The 20,673-nt window shown below is 37.6% G+C and overlaps 1 protein-coding gene across 1 annotated transcript in view; it reads right to left on the reverse strand.

The window, feature by feature from the left end:
- The window catches only part of LOC145680859 (kielin/chordin-like protein), a 1,295,905-nt gene that overhangs the window by 1,013,985 nt on the left and 261,247 nt on the right, over nt 1–20,673 (reverse strand). The window lies entirely within an intron of this gene.

Here is a 20,673-nt window from a genome sequence, read left to right on the forward strand (position 1 = left end):
AGTTGGTCAGGGTTTGTATATATAAAACGTAACATCCATATTCACCTGGTCAGACTGAGAAAGTATTCTGGAAAATTCTCAGTCTTAAAGAGTACAATTTGTAAAATTAAGAAATACAAGGTCTTCGAGAAAGAGTGGTAGAGTTTCGTGGAACTGCTGTGCAGGAGTGAAGGCATTGGCGCCAAGATAGTTCCCCCGTATCATTAACTAACTAACTAACTAACTCTATTTCCTATGAAACTCGAAGGTTCAATGCCGTGTTCACAAAAGCTCTCCACTGAATTCTATCCTTAGCCAATTGGATCCAGTTTCTACTTTGTATTCCTATCTCTGCGAGATCCATCTTAATATTGTCGTTCCATCTGCGCCTAGGTCTTCCTAATAGTCGTTTTTCGATTGATCTTCCAGTCAAGACTTTGAAAGCGTTTCTATTTTCTTCCATTCTAGCTACATGACCTGCCCACCTAAGCCTCCTAGACTTGATGACCCTAATAATGTTGGGTGAAACATATAAATTATGTAGTTCCTTGTTATGAAGTTTCCGCCATTCCCCATTCCCGTTTCTCTTGGGTCCGAATATTCAAGTATTTTCAGTTTATGTTCTTCCCTCAGAGTAAGCGACCATGATTCGCAACCATACAGAACAACAGGCTTGATTATCGTTTTATATATTTTAAGCTTCAAATTCCTCGACAGAATTCGCGACAAGAGATTTTGAACCGAATAGTAACACGAATTCCCTGCTTTTAGTCGACATTTAATTTCTTAGTGAATATGATTTTCGTCTGTTAATATTGATCCTAGATATTTGAAACTATCCACTTTATCAAAAGTATTGTTTAATACTTTAACGCATTCATAATTTGCCGTATTACGGTCCCGACGCACTTCCATGTATTTAGTTTTCTCTGCATTTACTTCTAAACATATGTTCCTGCAAGCGTTTAATAAGATCTCTGCATTTCTTTCTATTGTTCTCCTATCATCCCCCAGTGGCCCCGCGTAGCGTAGTCGCTAACGCTCTCGCCTTCGGTGCGAGCGGTCCCGGGTTCGATTCCCGGTGGGGTCACTCGGTCGAAAACGTGTAACAGCTTTTTCAGGCCAGCCACCCTGAATGAGGTTTTCCTGGGTTTTCCTCATTCACACCAGGCAAATGCCGGGGTGGTACCTAACTTATAGGTCCCAGGCCGCTTCCTTCCTTTCCCAATCCTTTCTTCCTTCCCTTTCCCCGGATTGTGTGCTCGCCGAGGGACGTCATCCCTCAAATCGTGAAGGGCTACATGGCCTTAGATGCCGAAAGCCCAGAAATCCAAATCCTAAAAATCCTAATCCTATCATCCCCCATTAAATTTACATCATCAGCACATGCCATAACGTGGTGAATACCGTTCAACTCTAGGCCCTGGTTGCTGTCTTTGATTTTCCTTATAGCGTATTCCAGAACAAAGTTAAATAATAATGGCGACAACGCATCTCCTTGTTTCAGGTCACCAACCGCTTCAGAAATGGGTCGACTTTGTTGTGATTCAGCAGCGATTCGCAGATGAAAATTCGGTCCATGAGGTTTTTTCTCGTTAACTCGTGTGGCACCCATACATCAAGCTTCTTCTTGTATCCAGCCTTATGCAAATGGTTCCACACGGTTTTTTGTGCAATGTTTAGCTCTTGGGCAATCGACACAGTGCTACATGACGGTCGAACGCGACAATGTCCATGATTTTATCGACATTTTCGATACTTGGAATTCCAGTGCGTAGTGCATCTTTGACGTCAAAATTACCGGAACGGAATCGACAAAACCAAAATTGCGCGTGATTGGCTGTTACAGTATCTGGACCATAAACAGTATTCACATTTGCAGCCGCCTGCCTTGCGTTTTCGCCTTTATCGAAGAAAAACTGTACAATATAGCGTATTTTCTCTTTGCTAATGTCCATTTTGATTCGCGCTCACACAACACTGAGTCAACTCATTACAACTATCTGAACAGTGTTTATAGTACGCAATCTCATTGTTTGAAAGCCATCTCGTTGAATCCGATCGGACTTATACAACGCGAGATACAGATCACTGAAGTCATCTATTGGCAAAATAATGGATTACTTTTTACTACACCAGATATAAGACCCAATATTACTATACGGGTTACATTATGAGACCGGTCTCATATACTGAACCCGTTAAGGGTCTTATAATAAAACATTCGACCGATAAACAAATGACTAACGCCATTTCAAATATAAGTGGAAGAAAATCAGTAACTCATTACATGTTGCAATATGCATATTTACTGGTAGGTCTATAAAAGAAAGTAAAGGTAGAATGAATATCAATTTACCTTCTCCATTTTCAACGCCTGATGTGTGCACGTTAAAAAAAACTTCGTAGGATCACAATTTTCTTCCAGTCTCCATTATACTAACAACTCTCCACATAACGAGCTCACGTGACTTCCTGTGATGTGGCGGGCTATTTCCTTTTGTTTTAGCTGTCTTCCACTAGATTGCAGCTCTTACTTCACAAGATAGGTAGGGGTCTCAATTAAAGTGCCTATCCTCATATTAGGGGTTCTTACCTTACTATCAATACAAAAAAGCTACTAGCGTAAAACTTCAAAGTCCTTCAATAAAGTCACCAGCTTTCCCAGTAACTCGCTGCGAGAAATATGAAAGTCGGAGTATCGCCATAGGAGCCTATGTATGTTATTAGCACTAGAAAAAGTAAGTTTTATTTGAAATTCAATATTAAAGTATGAGTCATTTACTAGGTTCTTGAGAATGAAATATCTGCAACAAGTGCGCCTTTTTCAAGACAAAAAAAAGAAGAAGAAGAAGAAACTCGTTAATAAAAATAGCTACCGTCTATGACCACATACTTTACCATTCCTCAGCATAGAATTGCAATCCGTGGCGAAAGAAGTCTGGAGTATGAGATACAAAAAAGTTCTCAACTGCGCGTTGCACTGCCCCATCAATAAGGAAGGTCTTCCTTCCCCCCCCCCAAAAAAACCGTCCCTTTTAGCAATGACGGTATTTGGGACGTGGACCTACACCTTAACCACATGGGCTGCCGCCAGGAATCTGATGAGACGTCAGAAGAATAACGTCCTTTAAGCGACGTGTGTGCGGGCATTGTAGTGCAATATGGGCATGTAATAAACATTTTTGGATGCTTACGGGAAAACTTGGGGCGCATTTCATGGAGTTCAGCGCTATTAGAAATCGCAGTGATTAATTTTAAATGGACGGAGAAAGACATTATGGGTCTTCACTACCATAGATCCTCATACAACCAACAGCAACTGTCTTGGACTTCGGTCAATACCAACCACTGTCCTGACCATTTAAAATTGTTTCGGCGCGACCCATTTTTCAACAAAATGACAATCCAATGTAGGGATCTTTTCCGTATCTTCCTCACACTCAGAGAACTGGACACATCTAGACGACGATTCTTGATTACTTGATTTGAACTTAAGTGTCCCATTCAATACCTCGCCTTAATATGGTATATGAGCCACATGAGCTCCAACGGGAATTGAACACGGGTCTCCTGTGCCCAGAGTGTGTACTCTAAGCATATACCCATGAGACAGTTCTTGGACTGCAATTCCTGTTGGACGGTGTCAAAGTCTATGTTACCCGTAAGTCCAACTTTTTTACCTTACGATCCGATCACAAACCAAGTGGCCTTTCTGGTGGACAAACACCGTGTGTGTGGGTTTTCTTAGGGTTCTCCCGTTTTCCCCACTTTCTTATTTCCACCATTTCATTCATTTTTCATCATCGCTCTCTCTTTTAGCCTACGCGTCATAACCATAGGAACTGAAAGATTTACTTACTTTTCATTTCATTTTTCTTTTACCTTACGGGTTGCACAGACCAGCCGAACGATAGTGATATGATGTGTACCTAACTGCTCTCTAATGTCATTTTTCTGAGAGTCTGCTTCCCTGTCGTTCCTGAGCAGCTCATCCAAACACGAAGTTGGTCGATGCCTGAAGGATTCATTTTGCGATGATATATTACCGGAAGGAAATTAGAGAAACCAACGACGAATGATGCGTTCATTTGCCACGTCTGGCCCAAAGGCAGTGTTATATATAGCTAGTAGTGAAGAATGTTGTAGTATGAATTTGTAGAGAAAATTCACCCGTATTGTGTCTTCCATTGTGTACTTTCATACGATTCTGTTCAACAATCCACTGCCTCCTGGCTTTCTGAGTACCCTAGCTTATTTGTTGGACCTGTACACAGCTTGTGACGTTACACGCGTGACCTTAGTCCATTCATGTGTCGTGTCGCTGAGGTGAGTTCGCCACCAGACGTCAAAGAGGATATTTTATTCGCATCTACTTACTAGCTCGTAAACAAGTAAACAATTGCAGAGAAAACACTTAATACGCCTGTTTCTCAAATGCTCTGCGTGTTCTTTATTTTATACATGTAGTGGAAAGTGGAAAGCTATTTAGATAGTTATACTTAATTTATACAATAGTTTTCATTAAATAATAATCTGGATAAGTATTTGAGTATTTAAGTGTTACAAGGAAAATTGTATTGCCATTATCTAGTTTCAGCCAATCAGAATCAAGCATTTGTTGACGTTTTGAGCTGAAATTTTGTTGCATTTCTTATCCATAATTACATTTCTGTGAGCAAAACTGAATCCTTTTACGTAATTTCTATTTTCAATCTACAAAGTTTAGACAACTTACAGTATACAGTGTGTTATTTTTATGTTTTAAAGTAGGAAGAAAAGTTAAACATGCTTATTGAAAGCGTTCAGTAAATAAATAAATAAATAAAAGTAGTCACTATCTTCCTCTAGAAACACTACAGTATACAGTGTGTTATTTGTACGTTTTAAAGTAGGAAGAAAAGTTAAACATGCTCATCGAAAGAGTTCGGTAAATAAGAACAACAGCCACTATCTTCCTTTAGAAACAAATATTCAAAATACGTACGTATTATGAATATTAATGTACTATTTATGTGTGAATATTAATGTTTCAAAATTTGCAGCAACAAGAATAATTTATAATACACCCGTTAAATAGAAAAGAAACTCCTCAAACTTAATGATCTTGAAATACTTCAAATGTTGGACATGAAGGAATATTTTTAGAGATTCTTTTATTCCTAATATGGAGGGATTAATAAGGATTTTCAGGGATTTGGTCAAGAGTGTATCTATGTGTCATTTTGCCCATTTAAAATACAGTCAAGTGTTATAAAAGACAGTTCTGCAGTGCAAATTTGAATCTCCAGCAGTGCTATCGCCAAATATATTTCAGAAACTTAGAGTCGAACTAAAAAAAATGTAGGTGGCGTACTTAGAAAGATAGGTTACATGCGTAATTCCTGTAGTTTTTGGACAACGTACAGCAGACGTATAACTGAAAACGCATGTTTTATAATACATTCTGTATAAGTGTTCCATCTATACGTACTTTTCGTATGAAACAATGTAGGCGGTCAGGATCTCACATACAAATGGACGTATATAACATATAGCTGACGAAGGTAACATAAGTATATGCATGTGATATACGGAAAACTGTTAGATATCAGAAATCCTGCAACGGCATGATGTAACATCTAAGGGCAATGCCTATGTAGCATACGGATAACGTATGTTCCGTACTGATTTCTAGAGTAAGCAAGAGGATACCGTATATTTGTACAATATACCGCTGTCCGGAGAACAGATTTTTCTCTGTGTACTTGCTTCTGATATGCCGAAGCTATACGTCAACAAATATTTCCTTGTATTGGTCAAATTTTTCTCCACATGATTTAATCAGATTTTTTCCTATAATTTAAGTATGATTTTCTAAATTGGTTTTCAGTAATAAATGACATATACGGTTGTCCCAAAAGTTCGTAAAGACATGCAGAAACTTGAAATTTTATGCAATTGTTAAGTGTTTTGTGTGTTTATATCGTGATAGTGATGCTCTTCATTTGTGTATTCCAGATGGCAATTGATAAAATGGAGCTGCGAGTTTTGATTCGCTACTGCTGGAAGCGAGGACTCGCAACCAGAAAAGCTACAGAAGAGATTTGTGCTGCCGAAGGTGAAAGAACAATTGCATATGCTGCAATCTCAAAGTGGTACAAGCGTTTCGAGTCAGGCAACATGAGTCTTGAAGATAAACCTCGTTCCGGACGGCCGTTAAAGTTGGATGATGGAGACTTGCAAACCGGGTTAGACATTGCGCCTTCAGCGACCACTCGGGAATTGGCTGCTGAGCTTCGAGTTGGCAAATCGACAATTCACCGACACTTGAAGCAACTTGATTTTGTTCACAAGCCGCGCCAAGATCTGCACGAACTCACCAAAGAACAAGCCAACAAACGAGTTGAAATTTGCCGTCAATTGCTCAGTAATCCGTTTTTGGAAGCGTATTGTGACATCGGACGAGAAATGGGTCTAACTGGTCCAGCACAATCGAGACAAGCGTTGGGTTAAGAAAGGGCAAGAAACACCGTCAGTTCCAAAACAAGATCGCTTCGGCAAGAAAGTCATGTTGTGCGTGTGGTGGAACTTTAAAGGAATCGTGCATTTTGAGTTGGTTCCGAATGGTTGTGCCGTCAATGCCGAACTTTACTGTCAGCAACTGGAGTGGGTCTACGACAAGTTGAAGCAAAAGTACCCGACTCTGATCAACCGAAAGCGCGCGTTGATGCAGCAAGACAATGCAAAGCCACACACCGCCAGGAAGACCAAAGACAAGTTTGCAGAGCTGAACGGCGTTGAAGTTTTGCCACATCCTGCATACAGTCCGGACTGTGCTCCATCAGATTACGGCCTTTTCCGCTCAATGCAACACTTTCTGAAGGGTCGCCAATTCGAATAGTTTGAGGAAGTTGTGGAAGCGTGTCAAGAATTCTTTAATTTGAAGCCCGTTGAATGGTACTTTGACCAGATCCGAATGCTTGCAGTTCGATGGCAGAAAGTCTTAGAACATGATGGTCTTTATTTTGAGGAATAATGTTTGGTATGTAAATACTTGGCGAATAAAATGCCAATTGCTAGCAAGTGTTTACGAACTTTTGGGACAACCTTGTAGATATTAATTTTGAATTTCAAATATAATTTACTTTTTCTTTTGGTAAGAAAAAGAAAAAGATGTACTATATTTTCTAATTAATGACCATGAAATTAATAAAATGGCAGAAATACAACACACGAAAGAACCTTACTAAATATGAATTGACGTACAACAAATAGTAACACTTAAAAAAAAATTCTTATATTCCAAGTACACGTATGGCAAGATAGCCCCCCAAATGTCATCCACTCTTTCTCGAAAACTATCAGGATACAAACAAAACTTTTTTCGGTACAAACGGTACAAACGATTTGCTTTCGAATGGTATATTTCAATTTTTTGTGCTGTGATACGCCAAGATAGCCCCCCAGTTGACCTCTCAAATAACCCTATAAGGAAAATGGTACAAACGAAAATATTTTCGGTACAAACGTAGTAGAAACGAATGACCTAGTCATTGTTTCAATTTTCTAAAGTCGGGGGTCTATCTTGCCATACGTCCAAGTACACTACAGGCGATGCACAACACAAAGTACACTACAGCGTAGGACTCATTAAAATAGTTTTTACTGCAAAACTATTGTTACAATGAATGTTTATACTTTCGCAATATACTACTATTTATTGTATATTATGATGGGTAGACAAAAAGTAGTTCTTCAAGATCAATATTTTATTAACTAACTCACTCTATTGCCTATGGAACCCGGAGGTTTAATGCCGCGTTCACAAAAGCTGTCCATTGACTTCTGTTCTTCGCGAACTCGATCCAGTTTCTCCTACTTCTATGAGATCCATCTTAATATTGTCCTCCTATCTGCGCATACGTTTTTCTAATGAACGTTTTCCGATTGGATTTCCAGTTTAAACTTTAAAAGCGTTCCTATTTTCTTCCGTTATTACTTCTTACAAAGTTACCTTTTAATTCTCAACGCAGAAATGTATTCAACTGAGATGGATTCATAATGACTCGAATTGAACCTAATTGTTTCACGTGGTTGCAAATTACGCGTCTATCTCTAGACATTTTTACAAATGAACATCGATTGTTGCCACTGACGCACCTGAACAGGAATTTTCCCCATTATCATAAATGACATTGGTGCAAATAACCGTACACACCCTCAGATGTGTACACTATATTAATACAACAACATCTGATTCGTCATATGGTTTCTGTGTGAGTATGGAGTGGCTGTTGTTGTTGTTGAGTTGAGTTTAACGTCCCGTTTAGCAGCGAGGCTATGTGAGACGTGACCTACTGATTAACGTGGAATCCGAACCACATGAGCTCCCGCCGAGAACCGAACCCGGGCCTCCCACGTCATAGGCGCGTACGCTAACCGCTTAGCCACGAAGGAGCTCAAGATTATGGAGTGGCGTACGCATAATTTCATCAAGTAGGTTTCAAGCATTTTCAAGACAAGCGTGAATTTTGTATATCATAATACAGTAAATGATTCTTTTTCCAGAATATCTTGCTCAAGGCAGGGGCGTTTAAACCCCAAACTCCTCTGTGTACGTCACTATGCACATGCATAGTCTCAATAAATTCAAAACTCCCACCTAATTTTCTATTTTCGTGGCAACAAGTAACGAGTACATTCCCTTAAACATCACTTTCCTTGTTTACCTTCAAGCAAGAGATAGCACACTGAACAACAAAAACGTTTAATTCCTGTAATAAGTACATGAGATAGCATCTAGTTTATCCATTCTAAAACTCCTAAAACTAACACGTGTCTCGGCAAAAGTGTCTTTTTTTTTTTCAGGATGAACTTAATTACGCCATTCGCTACACTAGAGACCCAAACGACCACGGGAGAAGTAAATGGAAAATCCTGTATACTATATTCTTGCGCTATACACCTCACATTTTCTGCTTTTCATTTTCCCTACAAGTCTTCTGTATATGCATACATACACATACACACACACACTCACACACTGAGTGAGTTTGTACGAGTCACGAGTAAAATGTAAACAATTAACCCTTTGCTTGTAGAACAGTAGTAAAGTTTGGGAATGCGTCGTTGAATGTTTCACGCTTGCAGGGTGGGCGGGGACCTAATTTTCTGCAGCTGTGGTTAAAACTTAATTTCATAGCCGCGACAGACGTGGCTCTGAATGCTAATTATTTATGCCTCACTACCTTTCTTTATGACAGAAAAGGAAGTACAAAATAACCAAAAGGTGTGACGTATAATGAAACAGGAAAAGTAAAAAAGGACACACCATTATCTGAAACTTTTAGAAGCAAATTATTTACGTTCTTGTACCGTTGTCCCTAATTGTTTTAAAACAAACAACTGGAATTAGCTGGTAGTTCAACTTTTGTACTTTCGTTTTACATCGACAAACTGCTATAAATAAAAGATAATTGTATTTTTTTAAAATTTAATTTCTGATCTGTGATTCGTGTTCCATACGAATACAGCGAAAGGGCCAGCGTCAATCTATCTATACATTAAAAAAATGAAAAAGTGACTATGTTTGTGACTTTATAACTCTTGAACCACCTGACCGATCTCGATCAAATTTTCTATATGAGGTTCGAGCCTCGGGGGATTTTATCATTTCACGTTGACGGTACAACGTAGAGAAGAGGGAGGGGGATATATAAAAATAAAAAGTCTTAACTCTTCAACCACCAGACCGATCTCGATCAAATATGCAACATAAATGAGGTTCGGGCCTGAAATGGTTTTCATTTCATTTTGACAGTGCAACTTAGAGGAGGGGAAGATATTTTAAAATGATCGAAAATGACCAATATTCGTGTCGAATTCATAGTTTTCGGGATTCCTGAGATGAACAGTGACACTTCCGATACCGTTTAAATCCAAATTTAGCCCCGCAAGCTGGCGGAGGTGGAGAGGATATAACAACACCAAGATTTGGGAGGTGATTCCTGACACCAAGATAAGACGAAAAGTACAGAGCAACCTGACTGTACAAATGTTTCCTTTCGGAGCTATAGACTGCCGAAAACTTTATTTTGGAATTAGTATGAGTCCTATAAAAATATCGATGTTCCAGAATCCTAAGTTACTTCCGAAACAATTTTATAGATGTAGTTGGTGAGTACTTCAGATTATATGCTCATACCCAAACTGCCTCTTTAAAGATTGTTGCGTGAATACCTTAGGATTCTGAAACACGTACTTTTGGGAAGCGCACATTAGTTCCGAAGTGAGTTCTTGACTCGACTACGGTAGATCCCATAGTTTTGGAGTTATGGACCTTAAAACTTAATTTTTGCATTTTTCGACAGCCTATAACTCCGAAAGGAAGCATTTTTGCACCCAGATTGGTCTATACTTTTCGTCTGATCTTGGTGTCAGGAATCGCTTCCCAAATGTCGGTTATTTTAAAACACCCTGTATAAATGATCGAAAATAACCGATATTAGTGTCGAATCCATAGCTTTCGGGATTGCCGAGACAAACAGTTACACTTTCGATGCCGTTTAAATCAAAATTCAATCCTTTATGTCCAAAATGGAACGTATTCTCCCCGTGCAAACAACGGGTATTCTTTTAGTTCCATATAGAAGTATCAAATTCATACTCAATTGTATTGTGCATACAATAAGACTTGTTCGTATCAGTTGAGGTTAAATTACCCAAACTAGGAAGTTAACCTGTAGTTACTCAATACCTTAGCTAGTAGTGTCTAGTGTTGAATTGAAACGCACAATAAATATGTTTATTAATGTTATAAACTTAGTGGTTTTAGATGGTAGCACGTTTTCTTTTTTTTTTTTTAAATACACTGTTTCTATGGGGAAGCAAAATTTAAAGTAACTCAATCAAATTCAAGGGGTCAGTATTCAAATTGCGTTCAAAAACAAATTGAATCATTAATCACGGAACAACCTGAGTAATATTTAATTATTTTATTTTATTTTATTTTTTTATTTTATTTATTTATTTATTTTTTGTCGTCTACCCGGTTAAAGGGTTGCGCCCTTTCTTCGGGGAAGTGTTGTATTAGGAATATAGAGGCTACAAAAATTGTGGTTGGTCTAAGAGGTTTTCCTTTATTCATTCATTTTTGTTTTATTCAATGTTGAGATCTTTAATTTTATTCCTCAGAAACATGCCTCCGAATCCGAAACTCCCTTAACAAAGAAAAGAAACAATATATCAAGGAAACTGCACGGATTATTCCATTTTTTTTTTGTACAAAGTTTAAATATTGATCTCTTGAAGATAATACTTTGAATATTATCTTACCATACAAAATGCACTGGAAATACAGGGAAAACGTGCTGCTATCTATTGTTTAACCCTCAAAGAGTGGTCTTCTTTAAACCAGAAGACAGTGATGTAATGTAGGGATGGCCACAAATTTCCGGTTCCGGCGGAACCGGTTCCGCGAGGAACCGGTTCTCGGAGATCCGGTTTTCAGAACCGGTTCAGGAACCGGTTCCGGACCAGGATCCGAAAACCCGGTTCCAGAACCGGATCTTAGGAACCGGTTCCAGACTTGGATCCGAAAACCCGGTTCCAGAACCGGATCTTAGGAACCGGTTCCAGGTCTGGATCTGAAAACCCGGTTCCAGAACCGGATCTTAGGAACCGGTTCCAGACCTGGATCCGAAAGCCCCCAAAGACCCGTAAAGGAGGCACAAATTTCACCTTCAAAACACTGCAAAGATGACCACACGCTTGTGCCCTCCCCGCCCAGACTCTCTTGTTAACTCAGAAAAAAATTTGGGCCACCAGTGTTTTTTTTTTTGTTTTTATTTTGGTCCACCAGTCGGTGTTTAGCCAAATGAGTTGGCCAATTTGCCTGTTTAACCATTGAGTTTGCCAGTTACCCAGTTTATTTAGCCAAATGAGACAAGCGGCCTCCGCCTGGGCGCCTGCCTGTCGCTTCCACCATTTCATCTAGCACACTGTTCACAGCCTTTCAGCAGCTCGGGTTTAGCGTAGGGATCGTTACAAAGTTTCGGTTCCAGACCTGGATCCGAAAACCCGGTTCCAGAACCGGATCTTGAGAACCGGTTCCAGATCTGGATCCGAAGAACCGGTTCTAGACCTGGATCTGAAGAACCGGTTCCATGCCTGGATCCGAAAAACCGGTTCCAGACCTAGATCCGAAAAAACGGTTCCTGAACCGGATCTTCTAGAACCGGATCCGTCCAGACCCGAAAACCGGTTCCAACAGGAACCGGTTCTGGCCATCCCTAATGTAATGTCAGAATTTTTGGTGAGTACACGCTCGATCATTTTCAAGAATACAGCGTACCGGTATACACACTCACAAGTATACGTTCGTTCTTTCATAAATTTAAGGTAAGGCTACGATAGAATATGAGAACATTAGATGTTATACGCCGTATTCCTCCCATTACATCCCTATCAGAGGATAATAAAGAATGTCTCCTTTTTTTTTAAGAGCCAATAGTACATTGGAGGGAACTTCAGATGAATCATTTTGTTAATGATAATAATAAAGAAAGAATATTTTCTTCCAAATATTAAATTTGAAACATATCGTCCCTTTGTTTGCAAAGTGTCGTATCTCAGTTTTTCTCATTTTTCAGGAGAGCGATTTGAAATTTTGCATCTACTTTACTTTCCCTTTACGCTCGTGTTTACCAACAAATATTTACCAACTTTTGACACAATGAAGCCAAAGGCATATTCTTTAATACCACAGGTTCAAATTGTATAATATTGTAATAGTAAGCCATAAAATATATATTATTTTAGATACGTCACTTTGCAATATATATATATATATATATATATATATATATATATTTGTTTTAAGAATGAGTTACGTCACTGTGCATAATTAATACTAATTTTTATCAATTAGATTAAATACATAACTAATAGTTATTTATTTTAGCATTATAAGTTAATAATAAAGTAGGATATAAGAATAATGACAAATTGAAGTTGGAAAACTGTAAATTTGTCCATTTGTGTACATGCAAGTTGGTGCATTCATCTTTGATAGAGTAAATTATAAAAAATAGTAAACAAACGATAGAACCAAAAGACTTATTTATTTCATTAATTAATCAAACATGTTTATGAAATCCATAGTAAAAAGAAAGAACTAATAGGGATTATGACTTTTTACCAAAAGTAGTGGAATTACTGTGTGATGCCAATATTAGGTGTAGTCGAGGCGCGTTTTGGTTTGGTTGGTCAGGGTGGGGGAGGGGGCGATAACTAGAATAGTTGCGTCGCTGGTCGTCGGTGACCTCTTATTTCTATCATGTTTTTCCAGTATACGATTTTTGCATTACTTCCCTCTCATTCTCGATTTTGTAGAATTCTAAGTTCTTCGGAGAGCTACTTCTAAGTTGAGGAAGTCACTATGCTGTAGTTTCACTATCTAAAAAAAAAATGCTTTTTACGAGCCAGCTTAATCACAAGGACCAGTTGTGAAGGCACATAAGTATTTCATGCTTGCTTAAACAACATATTAAGACAAATTACTCATTAAGGTGAACGCACACAAAACAGAAAGTCGTTTGAGATACTACTCTCTGTGAAATAGAAACTTGTTATTTTTTTCTTGCAAACTGTCGTATCTAGAGTTACGGCAGTTCGAAAGAAATTTAATTCTCTACAATTGAGATACGACGAATATCAAACTGCTTATTCCACAGTTATATTTAGGAATTTAGACACAGCTATTAAAGATAATTATAGAGCTCTTATAGGGGAATTCGGGGCTGGTCTTAACTTTTTTTTTTTTTTTTTTTTTTTTAGATGCGACATTTTGCAAACAAAGGGACGATATGTAGCATGACAAGGAGATGATATCATTGCAGATTTATGGAAGTACGTTTTTTACTTGACATTCCGAAAATCTTTTGGGTAATTTATTATGAAATTTCTTACATTTTTGTTGAATTTGAAAACAAAATTAACTTATTATGTCAATATCTGGTAGTATATGTTAAAAAATGTACGTCTTGTGCATTAATTTATTGTTCTAAATTCCTTTTTAAAAAACGAGTTAGCTGAACTCAAGTTAAAACGGTCCTTTTCTGTTTAAATTTTCTCCAATAGTATTGTTGTCTCCAAAGATATTGTAACCTTTATTATTCATTTGGTGAGTACACCAAAGTTCTCATTGCCATTATCAGATAGAATTTGAGGAAATTTTAAAGAAATACGAGAATGTTGATTTTCTCACAGCCATCCTAAGCCCATCTCGATTATCAGATAAATTTCATGTTCGTTTATTAAACAGAATACATAAAGAGAGTTAATCCAACCAAATTTCTAATTCAACAGTCCAGATAGTTGAAAATTCGTCCCGTTTCAATACCAAGGTCTTGTGAAAAATGAAATGAATAATTTTAACTTAACGTTGCACTGATAATTCCTTTAGGCTAAAGCAGACGGATGATTAATGACAGTGAACCAGGCCCGTAGCCAGCCTAAAAATTTAGGAGGGGCCCTGTAGAAGTTAGGGGGGGCCCGACCCAATCATATTATACTTCATCACCATATTATAGTTCATTTGCAAGCCTACCGTGAAATTTTATGGGGGCCAGCCAAAGTTTAGGGGGGCCCGGCCCCCCTTGCCCCCCGTGGATACGGGCCTGCAGTGAACGATTTTGAAATTAAATTTCTGTGTTCTCCCACTGGGAGTTGAACACGGAACAACATGCACCAAAAGGTACATACGCTAGCCATTAGACCAGAAGGGAGAGTTTCAAGCTTGTATGAGACGTAAATCTACATTTTAAGATGATTTTGAACTATCACAATGTGTTCAGTACTCTCTCACTGAGAATCGAACCTCGTACCTCGTACACCAAAAGCTAGCCACTACATTAGAGAGGAAGCCTGTTATACTCCAACTAGAAAATGAAATATTTCAGCTTAACGTTCCATGATTATGCCCCTTAGGCTAAGGGAAACGTATAATTAAGGTACGTGAATGATGATGGAAAATTGGTGAAATGAGATTGTGGAAGGAAACGGGGTACCACGAGAAAACCCACTTGAAGCTTGTCACGTATGAGGGAACTTATGAGGATGATGTCCCGTGGTGATCAAACGACCAGGAAAGTGGAGAAGGAAGCAAACGGCTTGAGTTGTTCATGTTAGGTACCATCCTAGCATTGTCCTAGTATGGATACAGAAAACCCAGGAAAAACTTCATTCAGGATGGCTGGCCTGAAAGGACTTCTACACATTTCAGAAAGAGTGTCTCTACTGGGAATCGAACCCAGGACCGCTCGCACCAAGGCTAGAGCCTTAGCGACTAAAATTAACAAATGTATTAAGTTAAGCTTGATTGCATTCAGATAGAACAACTTCATACTGAAAATTAAAATATTAATACAATATTTCTAAAAGGAAAATATGTTCAATTAATACCTCTAATCTGCTTTAACATATGCATTGGAAACGAGTAAATCAAGAAAATAATTTATTGTTTGCAGACTACACAACAAAGCGTGGAGAGATGTATACTAAGTGAGGTCTAGTTATTATCTAGTGAAGGAGTAAACGTTAGATGGGTGGGAATGAAACTTCCGCCCTAGGTGCGTCATTTCCAAACGCCAAGAATATGAAAAAAGCAAAGTCTTCTTATTCATAATAGACGTCCGTCTACAATTACATCCTTTCGCCATTATTCAGCCAACGATTGGAATCCGTAGTGTAAGGAGTACAGTCTGTGATGCAAAGAAGCCCTCAACCGCACTTTGCTTTGCCCGATCATCTTCCAACCCAAGAAGTGATAGAGGTCCAGAAAGAGACGGTAGTCAGTACGAGAGATATCAGGCAAAATACTGTAGGTGAGGAAAGGTTTCATACTACAAAGAATGGATAGTCTGCCCTCATTCAAAGACCGTGTTGGTCTGTGCTCACGAAGCTTATTTTGCAATGCTGAATCACCGGAGTGAAATTTGATAAAGCAACAACAAATAGTGCGTTCATTCGTTACTCCTAGTCCAAATGACTGTTAATATATTTTGAGGCTGCTGCGAGAATTTCCCAGTTTGAAAAAAAGAAAAAAAACTTACTCGGATTTGCGTGTTCTCCATGAAATACATTCATATGACTTTGTTCAACAACACACTACCCTATGACTATCTGTGTATCGTAGTGTATTTGCTCGACATGTACAAAGTTTGTGACGTGGACGTGTTACCTTAGTCCATCCGTATGTTGTGTTTCCGAGGTGAGTTTCCCACCGACATAAAAGTGCTCATTCCATTCGCACCAACCTAATAATTCATAAACAATTTAAGATTGCATGAAGTTGACTTAAAAAGATCTGTGATTATGGAACGTTCCAAATTATGTATCAATGGGATCTACATCTCGACAGCTCGACCACTTTCTACATATTTACTGTAAAGTTGCTTTAGAATTGTTTTCCCACTTCTTTTCCAGCTTCTGTAGTAGGCCTATGTCTAATGTAATTCCATCTCATGGAGCCTTCCTTCATTTCATGCTCCTTATAGTGTATGTGATCTATTCCTGTAGCACAGGACTATCTTTGTTTCCTTTATATCTTTTTCTTTCACTTTCAGTTCATCGCTTGAATGTAACTTGTTGGAAAATTGTTAAATATCCTTCAGTATTTTTTAAAATAGTTTTTAGTTATTATGCCATCCTCTTTTCTTCAGTACCACAACCTGCTTCCGTCTATTTTAGGCTCTTCTTTGAACCATAAAGCCTATGTTCTCAAAGTTTTTTGAACTAATATTTCGAGATTGCTGATGAATTTACTTATATTATTCTGTAATACTTCCGTATTCTCTAGCGAAATTTGCCGTATTCTATTTTGCATGTCACATCCTGACTGTTAATAGGGTATGGGGCATGTAGGGGAGTATACGACGTAGTATACTCACCTAATACTTTTCTAATTCAGTACATACTCACTTCAAAATTACGAAAGAACGAGCCTATATGGATTGGATATAAGTATATATATTTTTAAAAATGGTCTAGCGCATATCCACCTAAAATTCTAACATTACATCACTGACTGTTAATCATTTCTCTTTTTTAGTTCATCGAGCGGCATGCTTTATTGGAAGTGTTTGTTGCAGTAGCAATAAGCGCTTCTGTGTTTCCCTTGTTGATTGTCTGAAATGTCTAAACTTTCGTTGAGTGGGGCAAAGCAGTCCTTTAGTCCCAGTTGAAATACATTGCGCTGCTATTGAATGAATAATGACTATCACTTTCTACACGTCCCTGTCGTTCTACAAGCTTTCTTCTTTCCAGTCAATATTTAGGTGCAGTCTACAGCTTATCATAATGGTACACTTTCTGTTGTCAAACCTGTTCAGTGCTTTGTAGTATTAAATTATATTATGTTGTTGCTCTGTTGAATATTACACGGTGTATATTATAGTATTCAATCAAGCAGTCAATTTTGCTTGTTCTTTCACTTATATGTTGCCATGTTTATTTTCTGTGTAGGCTTTTCTTGGAGCATAAATTCTTAACGTCGTGGTGAATAATACAATTGACGGGGCTGATTAATTGTAGCATGACATGGATCATTTGCCGAAATGGCCTTCTGGGTACAAGAACCTGACGCGTGACTCCTGCATGCGGATTGTAATTAATTTTCACTTTTCTAGACTGGCCAACACCAACGACATACTTTTAGTATGAAGATCACGCTTGACATAAAGTGTTCAACCTCCAGTGTGAAAGAGTTTGAGAAAATTAGTGAAGAATCTACTGATATAACGAAGTTTCTGCAGTGTGACATTGACTGCCTCTAACATTCAGAGTGTGTGTTAGAAAATAAGGCCACAATTTCTTTCCCGAACTCTCCATGATAGTCCTAATAATATCCTTATTAATGTCAAGAATACTGCAGATTTCCTGGAGGTTTAAATGATCGTTGTGATCAAGATCACGGAGTTAATCTCTTCGTATGCTTGGACGTTGTGCTCGGACTGTGTTCTTTTCTCCTTCTTTCGTCCATTTAACTTTATTGTTTCGTTCTCTTAGTTGTTACTTTCTTTCGTTTCTCCTATCATACCCTCGACTGCTGTTAGTTATGATTCGAATCGACAGTCGTCAGTAACACACTAAGAGGAGCCAAACTGGAGTTTTACACCAACTTCCACGGATATCAACATAACAGGACTTTAATTATTATAGCAAAGGAATGTTTACATCGTTTAGTTATAAAAAAAAGTAAATTTTTGAATTAAAGAAAATCCTGAAGGGGGAATAAATAGCCCGGGAAATTAGGTAGATCAAGAGGATGCTTCCTTTTTCTTCTATGAATAGAATAAAAAGTTAGATTCACAGATAATTTTTTGTATGTATCATGTCACATAAAATTCACCAGTCTGCAGTTCTTGCCATTAAAACGGCAATCAGTATATTTCATCCTCAACTTGTCTCAACATTTTCTTTCAGGTTAAAAGGTACACACATAAAACTGAATATTTCCATTTTTTCTAAAATGAAATCAGTTACGTTGAAATAAAATTACAAATATTAATTATGTGTTTGTAGGAACGTCATTTCAGATTTGCCTGGGAGGTAAAATCCTTCACCGATATACGAGTTTCACGTTTTTTCCTAGTATATTTGTAGACAATCAATTAAAATATATTTAATTCTCAAATTCAGGTGGGCAATTGCTCTCCTCTGCTTGTCCAATGACATCCTTGTGTGTTTGGGTTTTAAAGGGTGAGAACAGTCACCACCGGGGTTTCCAGGACCTTAGCCACTCAGGAGAATGACTAGATGAGAAACTACGGGAACAACTTGCTTTCAATTGTTGTTCATCAAAAGTTTCCTCCGTACTATTTCCTAATGTTTCATAATAGCACTTCACGATAAAAAGTGGACACCAAACGCCTGTAACCTGTAATAATATTAATATCCTTCTATTGTTCGTAACTATTTTCTCTTTGATTATTTGATTCAAATTTCGCCTTTTTCTTTAATGACTTACATTTCTTTTTGTTATTGCAGATCTGTATTTAATTTTAAACGATAGGTTACTTATTATTGTAAAATGTGCCGCCATCGAATTTCATACCTCCCCTCGCGCATTTCCTTCTTGATAATTTAGGTATCTTTCAGTTATTTCTGCCCACTTTCACTCAATGTTTTCATTTCTCATATCAGGCGCCTAGTATCAAAATCCGCCACATCCATTTTGCTCAGTTTCGAGTAATCTCCCAAAATGTGCAGTGAAGCTCCATATACACGTGTACAAAGTCCTGTATTTGAACTAGTTTTTTAGTATGAAATATTAAGCTTTTAAATAAAATTCTGTTTCCATGGAATTACTTTAGATTAAACATATAACAAGCAATATATGACTCAATTTCGGTCCAAAAAAATGGATTGGAAGTATCATTTTACAAAAATTAAAGGAAGGAAAATGAACTTCATTAAAGTTTGTCGGCACTCAAAAGAAAAAAATATGTGCTCATTCACGTGTTATGCATAGCCTTCCCCCCCTCCCGAAACAAAATCCTAAATATGCCACTGGTCATGAAAATGACAAAGGAAGAAAACCTTCAAGTTTCTTTTTTTCCTGTAGATGGCAGGTTATAGGAAGCTTCATACAAACTGATGACAGACTGAAGCAAATCAATGCATAAAAATCGTGAATTTATTGTTAGTATTTTGCGACATATTAAATCCAGTGCCCGTAGAAACTTCAGATATGCTACAGTGAGTGGAAACCTATTTGGTTTGAAGCTGAAATTCGAAGGTAAATTTTAAAAGGTTTCTTCGTAGCTCTTAGCATTTAACTGTAATTGGTAAACTCGTACTTTCGGCGATCAATTTCTTACCTTCTGTCACATATTTTGTCCCGATTCTCAAATAATAGAAGCTGAATATGAGCACATTAAAATGTTTCTATGATCGTAAAAGATATTTGTTTAGATGTTATGCTATTTTGAACAAAGCTGTTGGCCTTTCAACTTAAAACACATGACTTAAACTACAATGAAGTGATTCCCGCGAATAACTCTGTAGATTGTGTATATTAAGTGCTGCCATTGTGTGAAGTTTTCCTAACCACCATGTTCAATTCCATTTGCAAGAGTTATTGCATCAGGATAAGTTTGTCAAAAGAACAATGATCAGCTTTCAGGGACCTCTGAAAAACGTAAACGACCATTGTCAATGATAGCATTCACAAAGATGAAAACTAGTGACTGATTCTATGGAATATGTGGTGAAAGTTACAATAGAGGTGAAAAAGCGGAATTGGGTTAAAATGGATTCAATGTAATTTTTGTGATATTTGGTAACACTGTCAGTGTGTTCATGTGAATCCTAATACCTTTGTATTTATGTGTGAGTTACACAACAATGAAATTGATTAAGTGTTGAAATAAGTTATTTCAGGTTGATTACCAAAATATTATCATGACTTTACCTGACATATCATGACATTACCATATTTTCACTTTGTTACATGTTAACTTCTATGTAATGTGCATTTAACTTTTCGAGTGTTTAATTGAATCATATTTCCTGAATTAATTAAAGAATAATTAATCCATACTTTTATTCAAAAATCATCTTATTTGCATTACTTCTAGAAAATAAATAAATTTATCAATTTATCACGAGATTACTATACATCCTATGTAGCCAAATCATCAACAAAGAATA

Source organism: Thermobia domestica, chromosome 3, assembly GCF_964235325.1.
Source record: "Thermobia domestica chromosome 3, izTheDome1.hap1.1, whole genome shotgun sequence".
Taxonomy (NCBI): Eukaryota; Metazoa; Arthropoda; class Insecta; order Zygentoma; family Lepismatidae; genus Thermobia; species Thermobia domestica.